Here is a 15,427-nt window from a genome sequence, read left to right as displayed (position 1 = left end):
ATTTTTCCAGAGCAGAAGTGAGGCCTGGAAATGTGCGACCCCATTCTCATGAACCCACGGCCCCCCTGGGGGTCGCGCCCCACAGATTGAAGATCACTGCCCTAGATGGACATTCATCTTTAGCATGATTGCAGCGGGGAATCTACTAGAATCTACTAGGGGTGGGCGGAATTTGCGTAGTCGTGCTACGCAAAGCTCCGCGAAACAGAAGAAATATCACAGCAAGCACGCAGAGTTCCGCAAACATGCGGAATTGCTTGTTCCGCCCGTTTGCGATGCTTTTTTCCTGTTCACGAACGCTGTTTGCCTGCTCGGGGGGAAATACCTCACGAACAGCCATTTTGAAAGCGCAAACAAGCAAAAAATCCGGCGAAGCCGTGGATCGCGAAATTTTTGGTAATTCTGCGTTATCCGTGGAATGCGAAATTACCCAAATTATCCAAATTCCACGAGCGGAACGGAATTTACCGTCCAGGTCTAGAATCTACCTCAGCAGCTGGCAGAAAATTGATTAGCTTAGTGGGCAAAACAAGGCATTGAGCTTGCCTGAAGGTAGCAAAACCATCAGGCTTTCTCCAGCCTCTGCGGTCTGAAGGAGGGTGGCTTATGGTCAGGCCCCTCAGCTCCTCACACTGGCACCTTACACCAGGACTTCTAGGACTAGGTTAAAGGTTGTGGAAATAACTAGTTGTCTAGGTGCACATGTGACCTGTAGGCTCTCTGGCTGGTTCTCAGACCTGTGCATCACCTGGGGTTGGGTTTGGGGCGCTGCACAGTCTTCTGGCAACAATTGTACACTCCAGATTTGGACTCCGAGGACTCTTTAGAGGCTGAAGTAAGTTTGGCGCGGAGGGACACTGCCCTATTTGACACTGTTGTTGGTTCTTCCATGGAAAGGACAGACGTGGGCCACTGAAGGGGACCTTTCGGTTGAGTCAGGACAGCGCCCTCAGCATGCCTGACAGCTAACCAAACCTAGGGGTGGGCAAAATTTGTGGAATTTGCTTTCGTGTAATTTCTTGAAATTTCTGGGAAATATAAATCTGTCATTTTGCACTATATTCTGTCATGAAATGCATCCTTGCCTTAATTGGTGACACACGGAGGCATTTTGTGCCTAAATAAATAGTGCTAAAAGCTAAAGTACTGTGAACAACAGCTGTGAGTTTACTGTAAATATGTACAGCAAATGGAACTTTCACAGTACATTTTTACAGCAAATGGCACGTCATTTTGTGAAGTGGTGTAATGGGATAAATTTGGTAATTTTGCATAACAAGCGTAATGCGAAATTCCTGAGATACCTGAACTTGGGCCAGCCTAAGTTCACCCAGGCCTAATGAAAGAAGGACGGCGTCCACGCCCCGTCCACCCAGAACTGTTGCATCCATGCTTATTTCTACTCCTGCTAAATTACCAAGGGTTTGGGGATCTAGTCTTTTTGTGTTGCAGGGCAGGGTGTAGTTTTTAGACCTGGATAAGGTGCATGATGCCACCTGGAAATTCCATATCACCCATTCTATTTGCGACATCCTGCAGTGTTTGTACATTCGTGCCAGGGCTGATTTTGATTTCCAGTCCCGAGACAGCTCCAGTCCCGTGAGGTGTCCTATGCAAATATTCATGGTAATTATGCTTTGTTCCTCATTCTCTCTGGTACAAGATGCCTGGTGGATCCCTGCTTAGATGTAAACCTGTGGTCTGCTGAGTACACACATCTCAGAAGTAATCTCTCCACCCACTGAGCTGTACCACCAGCTGATAAACGTGAATGTGGTCCTTATCCATCCAGAGAATAATCTAATCAGTCAACGGTGACCACAGATATTGTTCTTTATGAAAGCGATGGATAAGGCAGCGGACATATCAGTTGCTAAATATTAGATTGGTGACCAGGAGACATGTAGCTGCTAATGCACTTATCTCTTGTGGTCTAACGTGTCTGATAACATGCAAAACATTTTTCAGGATTCTGTAGCTGCAGCAAACACAGGGGTGGGGAGTAGGGTGCAACCTACTACAGCATTGACGACACGACAACAGACAAATCGGAGCTTCGCCTCAGACCGAAATGCAAAACTAGAACTGGCAAAAATAGTACAAGCTGACCCCTCTTTTCACAGAAAGATAGTCCATCCACCTCCAGAGGGGGTTGAAAGGATCTTCTGCAAAATGAGTATTAGAAAAAAAATAAATGAGTCTGAACTGTTCATATTACAGCATGATTTTTGAAATATATGAGCTAATAAGGCATAGAATAATATGATGCTACGTATCTGAGCCTATCGGAGGTGCCCCTTCTGTGTACCAGGTTACAGTTCACAATGCCAACCTGTCAGGTGTGGTCAGTGGTGCATGCAAAGTCCTCTGCTGTTCATTGGGCGAAACCACTCGACACCTATGTGTGTGGAAAAGGCTGCTTCCTTATTGAAGCAGGGCGCCTTAACAAAAACATTACCCTCGGATCTTAGCCTTACAGACTCAACATGCCTCACTAAACAGTGTAATAACACTAAGCCTTTAAAAAAATCCCAACAACCACCCAAACACAACTGTGATTAGATTCGTAGCATGACCTAATCGTAATCGTCAACCTTCCCACAATCACCAACCTTACTCCCCTCATTTTAAGCTGTCTTACCTCCCCAACTTGGTATGTTATGTTATGTTAAAAATGCTCTTTTATAGCGCACGGCTACCCCTAGGGGTGTCCCGGCGCTTTGACAAAGAGCCCTCACTCTAAAAGAAACATAACACATCGGAGACAGAAAAAAGTAGAAAAAAGTTACTGTGAGAAAAGCCAGGTTTTTAATCCTTTCCTAAAAGACATCAGGTGCTCGGCTTTCCTGAGCAAGACAGGCATATCATTCCAGCCTTGAGACGCTAGAAGGCGAAAATAACGTCCTCCGATTCTAGCCCGGCGAATGGGAGGAATCAGGGCTTTGGATAAAGTCGCGGAGCGTAACGTCCTGCGAGGCACATAGAAAGCCAAGCGCTTCTGTAGATATTTTGTAATAAAACTGTTTCCAAACTGGAACTTCCATCAGCACAGGCACTCAGAAAAACCCTGTTTATAGGATTATTTCTGCTCCCCCCCACATAGTGAAAATCAATGTTTTCACATCCGAATCCCGAATGCCACAGTCGTCTCCTCCCTCAATCGCATCAGATAGCTGTCCATGCTCATCACTGACAAATGTCCACCATCGTCCCAAAAGAGCACCTTCTCTCACCTTTATCTCGAGATGCCGCACTCTGCCCATCCCTTCTTTGTGAATCCTCCTCATTTACCTGTTCATTTTCTGCTCCCCGCCGTACTCTCCTTGGAACAAACTCTGTCCACACTAGGGGCCATATTATCAAGAACGGCAATAACATTATCGCCGCTTTTGTTGCAGGAAACTGCAGATAAAGCGGCGATAAGGAGCTTGATAATATGCCCTTGTGAATTTCCATAGAAGCCCAGGTTCTGGTGTGCAGTGCGTGCCCGACCAAATCCTTCATCCTGACCCAATCATGCTCACCTAATGCATCACTGCACCCTTCCTGCCCTGTCTGGTTATTCAACATGTAAAGCAACTCCTGCAACCTCACACCCCCTTTACCCACCGCTGAACCTTAACGTTCGACTCTTCAAAACCCAGTTGTGTCCCATGCTGCTGTGGCCACAAATTCACACTGTGGCCACAGATCCACACTGACAGCTAACACAACAACCCTGTTACCCACATCTCAAAACTCTTAGGAGCAGATTTACAAGCCCCTTGCATTGTTTTTGCGCCGCAGTTGCGTCACTTTTTGTGATGCAGCAGCAGCGCAAAAATGTGGCCCATTTACAACGTGACGCATCTAGGGAGATGCCTCAATTTGTAAAGCCCTGTGTCACATTATACCTGCTTCAGTTATAATGTATGCAGGGTGGGCGTTCCAGAGCAAAAAAGCCTTGTAGAAGTGACACAGTGAAATCTACAAGATTCTACGACGCCACTGCTTCGAATTCTTACGCCTGCTTGAAGCAGGCGTAAGGAGTGACGCAGCACAATGAAGATAGGCCTCCCCCTGCATTGCTGGAGTTGCTGCGTGCTTGCGACACGTCTCCAGTAATGTGTGACTTTTGCGTCAACAAATTTCTGATGCATCTGTCAATCCTTGCACCATGGTGCGCCGAAATACGGCGCATCCATATTGGCACAAGGGTTTCTCAAAGTGGCACAGGGAAAGTGACGTAAATCTGTCCCTAAGAGTCCTTTGCGTATGAAGGACTTATAACCCCACCATGACCACCTCCACTAGCTTTTAACCTTGTCTGCTCTGCCCTGCCTCTGCTGACGTCAGTATTCTAAAAGACTGACTACCATACCTCACCTTGCATGCCAAGAGCCCTGAATCCCTTCTGTAAAACTGCCAGCAACTGAAAGGCTGACACCCTTGACCGGTCCTTATACGCAAATATCCTCCCTCAGTGGAAAAACCTTTCGTTCTGGAATCTTTTCCACCAACTTACTGGGCACAAGCTTGCTGCTGGGTAAACCTTCGAAAACACTTTCTTCCCTTTTGGCCTCTGATCTTCGATTTATGCAACCTAATCTCCTGTCCATCCTGCATAGTGCTCACATCTTTCTCTCTGATGCTCTCACCCACTTTTGTGGCCAACATCTCTGCCAGGATGTACGGTCCAAAAAATATCCATGTCATCAGTAACAAGAACAACACCACCTCGTAACTCTTGGCATACCGTCGGCAGAACTCCGAGAACCTGATCTAATACCATCCAAGCTAAGGCCTATACTACCCTCCCCACCTTACCATGCCCCCAGCCCCTCTCTCTCCCACACCTTCCAGAATATTTTGCCCCAATTTACTTGCAGTAGGTTCGTAGCCCCACAATGTCTTCGCATAAAACGCCAACCCTGCCAACTTACCAGAGATAGTCATTCTCGATAGATCCTTCTCAATCGTAGCCATGATAAAATGTACCACATTGTCCCTCCTTTACAAAATCTCTGCAACACCATTTCTCCTCTTCGCTGCCGACCGCATGAACTCTTGCCACGCTTTGCGGGTTGAAGGTGCCAACGAGCCATGAACCAACTCCAACATTTTCGTACGGCTATGTTCCAAAGCTCCGGCGGCATTCTGGTTTCCTCGTCGACTCCACCCACTGCAAGCCGAGAGAACCTCCTCCACTGTGAATGAGACAAGACATCCACAAGTTCATTATCAATTCCCGGGACGTGGTGTGCCTCAGAGACAATGTTGTGCCGCCAACAACCTTAAAATAAAACCCTCAACAACTGCTGCACTCTGAAATCCTTCACCGAGTGCCTGTTAACTAAATTCACCATAGCCATGTTAAGTACATTAAACAGGACCTTTTTATTTTCAAATACTTTCCCAATAAACCCTAAGCCACCACCAGTGGAAAGAACTCCAGGAAAGCAATGCTGCTCCCCCATGTTTCCAAACCTCAACCCCTGCTCAGCACACCAAAATAGGCTAAAGCTGGCCCCTGGCATCAGAAAGAAATGTCAACCTTCCATTCTGTTTTGCTCCACACATTAAACACTCATGGTGAAATTTACAAAAAACCCTCCTGCAGTACCACATGTTGAATGAATGGCAATTTCATCATCTTTGCTTCTATTCGCTTCTACTTCTCTACCTCATCCTTCTTCTACTCCCCTTCTTTTCACCTCCTTGGCCATCCGCTTTGGAGGCCGTCTACTTCTCCTTGTCCTTTTCCCCTAAGTTCCCTGCACCCTTCTCTGTCCACTTTGCTTCCTCTTCCTCTGTTTCTTTTCCTCCATCCATCTCCCCTGTTTCGTCCGCCACCTATTTTCCCTTAAGTAGCCTCACCACTGTCCCACTCTCACCCTCATCCCCCTCACCACCAACCCCTTTTGATACCACCTCTGACCTCATGCCAGTAACGGGCATCTTACCTGGCCTCAAGGTTGGGCCAGCACCGAAGCCTCCCTTCCTGCCAGTGGTTGCGCTTTTCATCGTCTCCTTCGACCTCCTTCGCCCCACCTCCTGAAAAACACCAATCTGTTCCCCTTTGCTCTATACCTCCAGCCTCTGTGGCATGCACTCCACTTCCCACCAATGCCATTCCACTTCACCCTCGTCCTCTTGCCCATCATCCCTCACTTGACCTTCTTCCAACTGCTCTTCCTCCCCATAGTCAAGAGTTGATGCACCCACCCCTCTTGATGCACACACGCATTTCCCACTCGTCCCTGGCACCGGGAAACATCCATTACAACGAAACTTTTACAACGCACTACCATTACGACGCAACTTTTACAACGCAAACCATTACAACGTATAGCGCTGGGGGGCGCTCTAGGATAGGGAATGTATTTAATGTACTATCCAACACCTTCCCTACTATCCACGGGGACTGGAGTTGGAATAGTAAATTAAATAAATCACTATCCAGCGCCTAAAAGCATTATGCCTTGTAATGGTATGCGATGTAAAAACCGCGTTGTAAAGGCATGCGATGTCAAAGTATGCGTTGTAACGTCATACATCCCTGGCACCACTTCATCATCCAACATGTCCGACATCCACCCCTTATATGTTCTCCACACTTGAGCAGATGATGACGTCACACCAGACCTCCCCCCACGGTCTTCCGACCAGTGCAATGCCGCGATCCAGCTAGCCAGTATTAGCTGCGCCTTCTCTTCACCTTGGGGTAGTGAGGCTGCATTTAGCCCTTCTAAGACCACCTGTGGCTGCTCAGATGAACCTACCAGTATGAAAGAACAGCCCATCATGTTCGGTTCCACAATGACTCAGTCTTCCGCATGCTCCTCCACGTGCTGTTCCTCCCTACCCACGGCCCCACTCACCTGCCGCTTCTTTAAAGATTTTTTAAAGTGGCAGCGAGAATGCCAACATGGCTGCCACTACTGCTCCAGCTGAGAACTTTGCTTGGCGAGCCCTACCCGCTACTCCCAGCATGGCTCCAGCCTCTGATGCCAGAAGGTCCTCACGCCCACTACCCTGAGGGTCCTGATCGATGTCTCCACACTGACCAGGTCCGACATAAGAGACTCCCCAATCACCCTATTATCGTTAGTCCAGTTTTACACCCACTGCACTGACCAACCCGTCTCCACCCACTTGTCCTGCTAGTGCCTGCTAAACCAGCTGCACAAAACTAGCTCCCAAGGCAAACTAAGTCTTGCACCCATCCCACTGTATTTATTTATTTATTTATTATTTTAAGGTTTTATAGAGCGCGAACTTGACCCGTGAGGGTATCAGAGCGCTTTACAGATTCATAGAGTAATACAAAAGGCAGGTCAATACAAAATGCACCCAATTTTAACCCCTAAGCCCCCCCAGCCAAACTACCACCAATGGCCTCACAGTCCCCTGGACTGCACCACTGTGCCAAAAGCGCCCGGAGGGGAGGCCTCTGAAGTCGGCTGCCCTCCAAACCCCCCTTGTGGGAGAAGATGACCCACTCTACCTGTGGCCTGCTCAGCCAACCCGTGCTTGTGGGTGGGCATCTGGGACTGGTGGTGTTCAATTATTATACTGGGTGAAGCCCTGCACATGAGTGACATCTACAAGGGTATAGATATTTCAGTGTTGCCAGTGTCCACAGAGTAATTTGAATTGCAAACATATCAATGGCCATTTCTAATTGTCCAGGTATGTAAAAATGGCACTGCAATGCCCAAAAGCACATTGTAGAGTCAGATAAAGCACCACTGTCATGGCAACATACACATTATCCCCCATATGAAGTACCATTGAAATACCAGGATTTTATGTTACCCTATATGCACCACACCACTGTCATGCCAACATACACATTACCCTTCATATGAAGCAACACTCTAATGCCAGGAAGGATCGTACCCCATATGTAACACACCATTGTTATACCAGAGTCCATTTGGCCCCGAATTGTTTTGTCTGAATACTTATTGCCCCAATGCGAATAGCATCACTGCCACACCTGATGCTAACTTCTCTGGTACGTAAGCACCCTTACAACACAAACATTGTGCCAGCCTGTACAGTACCGAAGCCATGCCAGAACACGCGCTGCCAGGGATGTACCCCAGCACTGAGTTATGTCAGACACCAAACTAGCGTATTCGGGTGAGTTACGCAGCCTGTCCTCCGTAAGACTTTCAAATGGATCTCCCGAGTCAAGGAAGACAGTCACCCACGCACTCATAACCAGCAGACTTGACTACGGAAATGCCCTCTACACCGGCATAAACAAGTCATTACTCTGCAACTTCCAGACGATACAGAACACCGCTGCCAGACTTGTCCTTGGCATCCCTCAACACGAGCACATCAGCCACCACCTTCGGAATTTCCACTGGCAAGAGTCACTTTCAAGATACTCAACCACGCCTACAAATGCCTCCACAACACCGGACCTCAATAACTCAACAATAGAATCAACTTCCACGTGCCTAAAATAGGACTCCGATCCACCAACTTCGTCCTCACCGAAACCCCACGCATCCACAGAGCCAAATCAGGTGGAAGAACCATCTCCTACATCGCGGCCAAGACCTGGAGCAAGCTCCTGCTCGACATCAGATGCGCTCCCTCCTGAACACCTTCAGGAAGTTGCTCAAGACCTGGCTCTTTGACTGAACGGAACTGCAGACTCCCCTCCCCCCACCCCCCTATTGCCTTGAGACCCCCCTGGGTGAGTAGCATGCTTACAATTCCCTGATTAATTGATTGATTGATTGTCCACCCTTAAAAGCTGCCCCTTAGCTTGCAGTCCACCACAAATGCAAGAATGTCCAGCCAGCCATCCCGGCTCTGTCTCTCTGTACAGGCGTGTAACAGACACCTCGCCATCCTGTGGTGCTAGGGACCCCAGTCTTCCATACATAAAGGGGGACTCCCTCAGCTTGTCAGCTGAGGGTATGGGTAGTGCACAGGTCCCTATTCCTTGCAGAGGGGCCCCCAGAGGTTTCTTTACACCACTGTCTCTGCATCATCTGACAAGGCCCATGTGAGTACCAGTGCTCAGCAGCAAAATATTAGACAAGACCTGCAAGAACAATTGTAACTACTAAATATGTCTTCGACGTGGATTATAAACACAATGTGGGTGATAACTGCTTTGTTTGTGGGGCCACCAACCAAACCCCCCACCCAGCTGAGAGTGTTCCCTGCCACATACATGGAAGGGGCCTGTCCCTAGCATCACTTCACCTCCCAGCACAGTGCCTTTGTTCCTGGATCCTCACTGTAGGGCTAATTAAAGAAAAGTAAAGATTTTCACGCCTGATGGATTTCCATCTGTGTTGATTTCCCCCTGTGTCAGTATTCACCCAATGCCAAGGAGGATAAGTCGAAATTCAATGGAAGCTCAAATGGTGGGAGGTACACTACGGTGGAGTTTGTAGAGTTTTACCCACTTCGCTCTCTGCTTGTTGCGCGGAGTTTCAGAAAAACTCAGTCAACTGCTTCATGGCAGAGTTTTTTCTTGTGCACTGCTTGTCAACAGTAAGGGCCATATGTATCATCATCATCACCATTTGCGATTTCTAAATAGCGATTCTTAAGGAATCACTATTTAGAAATCGCAAAATGGTATGTATGTAGAAGATCGCTATTTTTTTGCGATTTTCAATTATTCCTTATTTACGAATTTGCAATTTGCGAATTCACAAATAAGGAATAATTCCTATGGGCCAGGATTGTGAAATGCATTTCATTTTGCGAATTGCAATTTGTGAATTCGCAGAATGAGTTTGATTTCAAGGGTGCAGGGGTGTCTCAAGGACACCCTGCTGCACCCCTGAAATCAGAATGTGTGTGCATATGGTGCACATACATGCCCTATGGGCATGTATGTGCGTCACATGCCACATTTAAAAATGCCAATTTGTGCTTTTTTTTTGGAGAAATCGCAATTTGCCACCAATTGAAAGTTGGTGGTAAATTACGATTTCTTAAGCTAAAATCGCAATTGAAAATTGCATCATACATAGCATTTAAGGAATCGCAAAATTGCGATTCCTTAAATGCTATAGCAAAATAAGGAATCGCACATTTTTGCGATTCCTTATGATGCGAGTTTTACATACATAGCAAAAAATGCTAAACAGCCTTTTGCGATTCGCAAAGGCCGGAATTCGCCGAATTACGGCCTTTGCGAATCCAAAAAGGCTTGATACATATGGCCCTAAGTTGGCGAATGACAAATTCAAGCCCTAGACCGCCTCCCGGCGAGTTTCTCAACAAGGCCAGTTCCGGCAGATCACTACTGCTCGCACTGAGAAAGCTGCTGCTTGCGGTGAGAAAGCTGCCTCTCGAGTAGAAAGTCTACTCGAGCAGCAGAAAGAAGCAGAGCCCTCTGGCATGCCGCATGGTGCTGTTTGCGCTGATTTTACAGCACGGGTCAAGATCCCAGCACTAAAAATCAGTGTGGCGTGCCACCACTCTGCTGCTTGTAAAACTTCTTGGAGTCTCGCTGAGTTTTTGGGTAACTTCATGGAGTAAAACTCTGCGAGTTCCGCCCACCCCTAGTAAGCTGTAGATTGCCAGGCGCACTCCTACTTCCTAACACTTGACCCCTAGGGGAAACATCCTTTACAACGCAACTGTTACAACACACTACCATTACGACGCAACCATTACAACGCAAGTCATTATAACGACTTGCGCTGGGGGGCGCTCTGGGATAGGGAATAGTTTTAATTTACTATCCAACACCTTCCCTACCATCCACGGGGGCTGGAGTTGGAATAGTAAATTAAACTATTCACTATCCAGCGCCCCCCCCAACGCAAGTCGTTGTAATGACTTGCATTGTAAAACTTGCGTCGTAAACGCATGCGTTGTAATAGCATGTGTTGTAACGACATACATCCGTCCCCGAGGACTGTCAACAATAAGAACATACATAAACATGATGGAAATATATACTTGCACATTTAACTTTTTTCCTTCACAGGGAAAGTATTTTTCCATGTGGATAGAAGCCTTCCCCTGCAGAAATAGACAGGTGGGATTACTTTCATATCTTTTTGCAAATTTACGGGTCCATTTAGAGTTTGGCGGGCGGGGTTTTACCCCGTCAAGGAGGCATAGTAAAGTACTCTGTCGCATTGATGGAGTCCCCACCTGCCACATTTAGAGATGTCCGGTGGCACAGCGGACATTTCCACCATTTGCAGGAACCACTGTTATGGCAGCTCCTATCAATACATTGTAAGTTTGACGGACAGTTCCATCAACATGACAGAGCCACAGGGAAAAGTGACCATTTTTTTTACCAAAACAAAAACCTAAAGTGGGATTTAGTATGGAAAAAAAATTCAATGCCCCCCTTCGGCATGGGAATTTTCTCGAATAAAGAGGGGGGTATTTTACAGATTTCACTGTGTTTTACCACCAGTTTTTGCCTGGCGGTGACAGACAGTAAAAGCTGGCAATGTGTTCGCCCACTCGAATTTGAGTGGGCAGACACTCCTCCATTGATACAATGAAGGTCTGCCTAACTCTAAATGAGGTGGGCGGAGCTTCCGTTTGGCAGAGAGTGCCCTCTGGTGTTATTGCGATGGAATACCCTCTCCCGCAAACTCTAAATGGGGCCATTAGTCCAGATTCCTGTTTGTTTACCAGTAAAGCGAAGTGTGCAACTTGAGTGTGAACAGTCATTGGGAATACTTGCCAATACCCACAAATTACAACAATGCAGTTATTTAACATATTCACCCGCCCCCCACTGAGAACATGAATATTCATACACCTAAACCTGCTGTAGGCAGGGCGGGCTGGCTTTGCGTGGCCTTGTAAATATGGGACAGCATACTGCACCACTGGAGCGTCAAAAAATGTAACGCTTCGGTGGCATAAGAGGCTTGTAAATATGCCCCATAGACTAGAATCTATTCAAGAAAGATGTGACACACAGTTATGCTCTGCTCGTGAGCCGTTAGCGCTATTGTCCTGCTCCTCACAGCACTAGAAGCCCTTGAACCGTGCACGGGCTATAAGTCAGAATTATGCACCTCATTGTTACAAAAACACCCCACGATGCAGTGAGGTAGGACCAAGGGCATAAATAAGGTGTGTGAGAAGTGGTAAACGTATTTTGTCTGCAACATAGTAGATTTTTTAAAAACGTTTTGAATTTTGCAAAGTTAGCATATTTTCAAGAGCACACACATACCGGGTTATAACCTCTGCCACAAATAGGTTTGCTGAAAAAAAGATTCTAAACAACACTTTAAGTAGGTGAATTCGCTTTCAAAAACTTTTCTTTTTGTGGTAAGATTCTTGTGCATGCAAGGTTGGGAAATTCGGTCAAATTTTGCAAGAGGCATAGTTTACTAATTATGCCCAAATGTGAGGGTGAGGTCTAAAACCTTCCCCTTTTACAAAAACGGTAGAAGATTGAGACTGGAGATGTACGTGAGGTGTTCAAATACCTGTGGTTTATACAGTAAAAGAGGGAGGAGGGAGGTATGATTGAGAGAGATTTAAATATGACAGGCCTGTTATTGCAGTGGGGGCGGATATTTAATAGAGAGCTATAGATACCATTGAGGTAGAGGCGGAACAGCGACATCTAAACACCACGTGGCTCCCACGGTGATATAATATAATAAATATTGTATGTTGTGTAATATTGTTAGAACACACATTCTGCCACTGGAGTCCCCGCAGTTGTAGGCCAAAATATAAAAATCAGCGATATCGACGTGCACTCATGTCGCCACCAGGCCAAGAGCTACCAATATTATGTCATGGGAGCATATTGAGGGTAGCAGAGGTTTAATATTCTTAGCGCCTGCCCACCTACCTTGACAATATGGCGGTAGTCAATGTTGTACAGGTCGATATATAAAAAAAAAACTCAGGGGCATATTACCAAGCCTGACGATATTGGATTATCGCCGCTTTAGCGCCCGTTTTTGGCCACTAAGCGGCGATAATTATATCGCCCTATTAGCAAGCTGTCGCTAACTGATGTTAGCGACAGCTTTTAGGCGATAGCGCGCGGTTTGGGGCCCACTTTGCATGTCAGCGATATTTATCGCTAATGACATGCAAAGTGGGCGTACCCAACCAGTTAGCAACTGAAAGCAGTCGCTAACGTCACTATCGCCTATTAGCAAGGCAGGCGTAGCGATGGAAATATTCGCGCTAAGCGCGAATATCTCCAAAAACTAACGCCTGCTCAGACCATTTCTTAGCCATTATATCCAATGGGAGTTGGATATTGTGGCAAGGTCCCTGTTAGCGATAATTCGTGAATATCGCTGGATTTTCAGCTATATTCTCGCATTTCACCGCTAACGCCTGAAATTTTATCGCATTTGAGATAAACGTTGCCTATAGCACGTTATCTCTGCGATAAAATCAGGCGAAGCACGGCGATAGAAAATATGTCACTAAGCTTAGTTAGCAATAATTTTCGCTAGTTGTTGATAATAGGCCCCTCATTTTTAGACTCCTTGATTTTATGGCAGTCCGGTGACTTACACGACATGTGTATCTGTACAGCTCACATTCATCACTATGGGTAGCTTGGCGCTGAATACCAGATGTTTATTGTTACCCAATAGTACTCATTTTATCAACCTCAGAAGGATGAAAGGCTGAGTAAACCTGCCAGGATTTTAACCTGTGACCATGAGGTCAGACACAGGCCCCTACAGTGGACACATTAGTCCACTACGCCACAAGACCTGCTGTTTCCACATAGGGATTAAAAAAGGTGAGCAACCCAATAAACCCTTGCGGGCTTGGGCAAATAATATTTGTAAAAAATAGGCCACCAAGGGATTTTGTTTCAGAGTTATGAATTTAAGCCAACATGGGACATAAATGAATCAGTTACCCACACTAGTATCGATAGGTGGCTAGGTTTGAATTATTATTAAAACAATGTTATTACCACACTAATAACACAAATAAGTACACAAACCAGGGTTGTAGTCAAAAAATTATTATTTTCTTTATAGTGAATAAAAGGGTACTAAAAAATGCATTTTGGGATAAACGAGGAGCGGACTAAATACTCCTACTATCAATCTCCAAACATAAGTCAAAACTGCTAAACAATATTGGTATACTGTGCTCGCTTCGGCAGCACATATACTAAAATTGGAACGATACAGAGAAGATTAGCATGGCCCCTGCGCAAAAAAAAACAAAAAACAATATTGGTATACTGATTTCAAACCAACAAAATAAGTGAAAATCAATATAATGAATCAAAATCAAGCAGAATTAGACTTTATAGTCGACGTTTCGGTCTTTTAGATGTGATTTCATAAGACCATCATCAGGACTTCTTTGTTGTGCATTTGGGACGATGACCCTACAGAAAGATGCAGAATACACCGCCTAGCGGTCAGTGATGCTGATCGGAATCTTGTCGATGAGACCAGTAGAGTCCAGGCCTTCAAAAACTGAATATGGTCACTTGAGGAGATATTGTTTACGCTACAACTGTGAACTGCAAATTCGAGTTCAGACGTTGCATTTTAATTTTGACACGATTTAAAGAGTTTTTACGAAGCGACACGGATTGCACAAACAGCGTCAGGACGACAGCGGTTTTTTAAGCAGCTGCCTGGACTCTACTGGTCTCATCGACAAGATTCCGATTAGCATCACTGACCGCTAGGCGGTGTATTCTGCATCTTTCTGTAGGGTCATCCTCCCAAATGCACAACAAAGAAGTCCTGATGATGGTCTTATGAAATCACATCTAAAAGACCGAAACGTCGACTATAAAGTCTAATTCTGCTTGATTTTGATTCATTATATTGATTTTCACTTATTTTGTTGGTTTGAAATCAGTATACCAATATTGTTTAGCAGTTTTGACTTATGTTTGGAGATTGATAGTAGGAGTATTTAGTCCGCTCCTCGTTTATCCCAAAATGCATTTTTTAGTACCCTTTTATTCACTATAAAGAAAATAATAATTTTTTGACTACAACCCTGGTTTGTGTACTTATTTGTGTTATTAGTGTGGTAATAACATTGTTTTAATAATAATTTAAACCTAGCCACCTATCGATACTAGTGTGGGTAACTGATTCATTTATGTCCCATGTTGGCTTAAATTCATAACTCTGAAACAAAATCCCTTGCTGGCCTAATTTTTTACAAATAGTTTCCACATAGTGACGCGGTTTGAAAGGTTACAATCCAAAGAGTCCTTTTCAAGGGGGAAGGAACATATATGAGTCCTCAGGGTACATATACCGTTAAAAAGGGAAACGGGAATTATGGCATGAACATTTAATATTTCAGGGTTATGCATATATGCATACATGATATAGGGGATAGAGGATGCCTTGACATACATTGTAAAGATATCGCAAGTCATCAAAGTATTCTGTCACCATAAAGAGGATTGAGGTCAAAGGTCGAGTTCCTTTACTCTGGTCATGGAACA

The 15,427-nt window shown here is 45.6% G+C and overlaps 1 non-coding gene across 1 annotated transcript; it reads left to right on the top strand.

Moving 5' to 3' along the window:
• The first annotated feature begins 14,091 nt into the window (after positions 1-14,091).
• Positions 14,092-14,196, top strand: LOC144793193 (U6 spliceosomal RNA). Its single transcript, XR_013602838.1, has one exon. It is a non-coding gene; the product is annotated as a U6 spliceosomal RNA (small nuclear RNA).
• The last annotated feature ends 1,231 nt before the right edge of the window (positions 14,197-15,427 follow it).

This window comes from Lissotriton helveticus, chromosome 11, assembly GCF_964261635.1.
Source record: "Lissotriton helveticus chromosome 11, aLisHel1.1, whole genome shotgun sequence".
Taxonomy (NCBI): Eukaryota; Metazoa; Chordata; class Amphibia; order Caudata; family Salamandridae; genus Lissotriton; species Lissotriton helveticus.
The sequence above is the reverse complement of the archived record's forward strand: the minus strand, read 5'-3'. Positions and strand labels throughout refer to the sequence as shown.